Below are 4,614 nucleotides of genomic sequence, written 5' to 3'. Positions count from 1 at the left end.
TCACAGATCAATTAGCTACAACTATTAACCCTAACCTCCCTGGGAGAAAGTAGAACAAGTTCCATATTCAGATGTATTGTACAGCAAATAAAGCACAATAAATAATGAATGTATATTGTGATAATGTTTCATTTTCAATAATGAAGCATTTTATGTGGTGTTTAAATGCAGACTTTAATGGAATCGGGAGACAAGGGTTAGTCAGGGGCGAGCCAATATATGAAACAGAAGCCAACCAAATTAATGTATAGAAAGATGCTCTTCATTACACAATACATTTTTATTTAAACTTGACTCAATTATACAGTACAGTGTATTATCTGTAGTGATACACAGAATCCTTATACCATGTTAATCCTCAAAGTAAATGTACTATATATTGTTTTCCTATAATTAATATAGTATATAGTCAACGTCTTGAGTAGTGTTTTATTTGAAAAACATTAAATGTAAATATTGTGCTAGACCCATGATTCCTAGGGAGATTAAAAACCAAATTCTGTAAAGTAGGTTTTCAAAATACCGCTGTGACAGACCCCTCTGTCAGTACTGGAAGGGTTAACTTTGTTCAGCTTTGAGAAACTATTTTCTGAGACAGGTTTGCTAGCATCAGCTATTGTGTACTGTAATTAAGTTTTAGTGATAAGCATTCACATTGTTTAATCACATCCAGAGAGCAGACTTCCAAGTGATAAGAAGGACTCAATTGTTTTCTTGTGTTTAAATTGTTTATTTGGTTAAGTAATGTAATTCTATTGTATCATGTCAAAGGGCATCTTCCCTCTATCTAATGTACAATACTGCCAACCCCCCATCTGGTCTCAGACCTGCATAAATACTGGGCATATAGCCCTCAATAAAGTGCATTCTGTTTTTACCTTCAATGTGGAGCCTGGTCTCATGTTTGGGGGGAAATAGCTGGGTTTGTGTGTGTTGCTGATCCCACATTCAGGGCATCTTTCATCTGGTATTAGCCCTTGGTATCCGGGTTATACCGTAACAACCGCAATTTGCCTAAACAAGCGTTTTGATTTGCATTATTTTGAAACCTAAGGTAACAGAATTTGCTTTTTAACCTCTCTAGGGAGACGAGCACATTTACCCAAAAACAAACATTTTTAAAATGCATATTTAAAAGTTTGAGTTACTGTCATATGTGTATCACTAAAATCTCGTTTCTACACACGTTTTGATAAACAATTACTAAATGTGTGACACTAAAAACACTTTTAATGATTAAGTTTAAAAGATCCAACTCTAATAGTAGGCCTCATTGTGTAGTATATCCTTACAAATGAATACAATTATGACTATACTCACAAGTCAGGCGCTTTACGTGTTTGCCGGGAATGTTTACTGTTCCGTAAAAAAAAAAATTCTACTAAAATAGAGATTCTCTGGTGTAAAAATGAAAATGCTCTAAGTGTAGTGTGCAAGTAAAGTATACGTGAAGAGTCTGAACAATCAATTTTCAGTAGAATTTGCAGTTTGAGGCAGTTGATCTGGAAAATAATCTTAAAGGGACATACAGTAAAACCCAAAATTTCTCTTTCATGATTCAGATAGAACATAACATTATAAACAACTTTCCAATTTATTTCTATTACCAAATTTTCTTTGTTTTCTTGCTACCCTTTTTTTTTTTTAAAACAATTGTCTGCAGCAATAATGTTAAACTAGATGGCAGCACTATTTACTGTCATATAGTGCTACAGGCATGTGCACGCTGCCTATCTAGATATCTCATTAACCAAGAATAACAGGAGACTGAGCAAAGCAAATTTGATAATAGAAGTCAATTTGAAATGTTTTTTTAAAATTGTATGCTCTATCTGAATCATGAAAGAAAATTGTTGGGCTTCGCGTCCCTTTTAAACGCTGTTTGGAAGGCACAAGGTTCTGAAGATGTCTTCTTGCGTGAGGACAAAGAACAACACAGCCACTTTCTGTCTTTAATTTACGCCGTTCAACAGGTCACATACAGAGGTATATATAGCAGTATATAGGAAGCAGATTTTTCAGCAAGCACAAAATCAAGACTTGTCCACTATGGGTCAAATAATGGATTGTGGATTTCCATCTCGCCTGTCTGCTGGTACAAGAAAAAGGGAGAAATATCCGTTACTAAACATATAATCTATATCAGTCAAGGTATATACAAGAGATTAGTTTCTATACGTCAGTGTTCTCCGCAGGTCCTATTTAACGGGCACACCACCGCTGTTTTTACTGACCACCTATCTAAACATTAAAAGGACACTGAACCCAAATATCTTTCGTGATTCAGATAGAGCACGTGATTTTATGCAACTTTCTAATTTACTTCTATTAGCAATTTTTCTTCGTTCTCTTGCTATCTTTATTTAAAAAGCAGGAATGTAAATCTTAGGGGCTGACCCATTTTAGGTTCAGCACTCTGGAAAGTGCTTGCTGATTGGTCGCTACATTTAGCCACCAATAAGCAAGCGTAACCTAGGTTCTGAATAAAAAATGGCTTTACATTCCTGCTTTTTTAAATAAAGATATCAAGAGAAGAAGGAAATATTGATAATAGGCGTAAATTAGGAAGTTGCTTTAACCCTTTGACAGGGTTAATTTGTCTACATTGGAACAACGTTCCGATGTAAACAAATTAAAATCCTGCGATCGCGTGCACGATTTCATTGATGGGATCGGGTCGGGGGGGGGGGGGGGGGGGTGTTCTTGTGACCACATCACATCGAAAGCGCAGTTGACTTCAGGACAGCCAACGGTTATGACATTCTATTTCTTCATAACAGCACTAAAGCCAATTATGACGGAATAGAACGGCGTTAAAAGGTTAAATTGCTGCTCTATCTGAATCATGAAAGAACGAATTTGGGTTTAGTGTCCCTTTAAGTCAATCTTAAACTAAAATTAGCAAATTTAGCAAATATATTACATATTTTTTTACATTATCATTAAATCAATTTATGTTAAATAATTAAATTAGTTTGTGCTCTGGATAGCTTAAAATTCAAATAGAGCATGCATTTTCCAACAGCTTTCCAATTTAAATCTATTGTCTATTTTGTCATTGGCTCACCCAATTTGTTCAGCTAGCTCCCAGTAGTGTATTGCTGCGCCTTCTACAAAGGATACCAAGAGAATGAAGCAATTTTGAAAATAGAAGTAGCTTGGAAAGTTGTTTAAGATTATGGCTCTATCTGAATCGTGTTTACCATTACGCCTAGCAGGCAATATTTCCTGTCCAGAAAACTTACATGGTCACATTTGTTTTACATATAATCTCCACTCCCATTTTATCTTATTGCAGGTTTTTAAAGGGACATTAAACACTTTGAGATAGTAAAATAAAATAATAAACTGTATTTATAAAAACAATAACTCTGCATTATACTTTCATTATTTATTTTGTCCACTTTTCCTGTAATTCCTTTCTAAAATTGTGAGCTGTTCAGTTCCTGTTGGAAATGGAAGTGCAGAACACAGTTATATTCCTCACAGCCATTGGCTGCACACTCTAGTGACCTATTTATACCTGTCCCTAATTGGCCACTGCAGAGAAGGTGACCTAAGTTACAACATGGCAGCTCCCATTGTTTTATAGACACTAAAACTTTACACTTATTTTGTCAATATTTAAACAACTAATGAAACTTTAAAAAATACATCTACATGTTACTCTCAGACTGATATTTTCTTTGAATGTATCATTCTATCTACCATTTTAGTGTTTAATGTCCCTTTAACAATTCTTCAAATGCTGCAGTAATCTCAGAGAACATTTTTAGTATGGATCAATAGTTTAAAAAAGGAAAAGCAAAACAGGAGTCCAGATTATTTCTCTCTACAGTCATTTGTTTAAAACAAGAGGTATTAAAGGGACAGTATACACCAATTTTCATATAACTGCATGTAATAGACACTACTATAAAGAATAATATGCACAGATACTGATCTAAAATCCAGTATAAAACCATTAAAAACTTACATAGAAGTTCCCAGGTTAGCACTTTTGATTAGGTTGACTGGAACACACAGTAAAAGCAGAGCCCCCCCCCTTCCTCTGCATATGAAAAGACCCTTTACACAAACAGGAGCAAGCTGGAGTAGGTATACGTTGGTATTCTAAAACTTTGGAGCTTGGTTAAGAGTCTGAAAATCAGCACAATGTTATTTAAAAATAAGCAAAACTATACATTTAAAAAAAAACTGTATGGGCTATAATAACGGATTATCTACAAAACATTTATGCAAAGAAAAATCTAGTGTATAATGTCCCTTTAAAGGCGAAGCTCTCAAGCTAAAATGTTCCTTTATACAATTCTTTGTGGGACCTCACATTACTGAAAAGATTTCCTAAATAATCTCACCAGACCATAGAGTTTTAGATTATCTAAAACTCTATGGTCTGTTGAGATTAACTATGAAATTTTGTCAGTACCCTGATTGGGAATATGCCGCTAATTGATTGGAAAGTAATAGGGAAGGGGGGTTACATACGAGAAGTAGAATTTGCTCTGAACGGTCCATTCTATACGTACTGGCGCTAATCCAGGACACTCGTATATTGTGAACTCTTCAACCTCCGCTTCTGAATCTGTGGAAGGCTGTTGTTGAATGTCGGAT

At 35.0% G+C, this 4,614-nt stretch overlaps 1 long non-coding RNA gene across 1 annotated transcript; it reads right to left on the bottom strand.

Annotated features, from left to right (window-relative positions):
* Window positions 1-261: 261 nt before the first annotated feature.
* On the bottom strand, window positions 262-4,614 carry LOC128636114 (uncharacterized). The gene is made up of 2 exons (XR_008398662.1): window positions 4,530-4,614; window positions 262-2,089 (listed from the first exon to the last, which is right to left on the bottom strand). It is a non-coding gene; the product is annotated as an uncharacterized LOC128636114 (long non-coding RNA).

Source organism: Bombina bombina, chromosome 7 (assembly GCF_027579735.1).
Source record: "Bombina bombina isolate aBomBom1 chromosome 7, aBomBom1.pri, whole genome shotgun sequence".
Lineage (NCBI taxonomy): Eukaryota > Metazoa > Chordata > Amphibia > Anura > Bombinatoridae > Bombina > Bombina bombina.
Note: the sequence above shows the minus strand (reverse complement) of the source record. Positions and strands in the feature narration are given on the sequence as shown.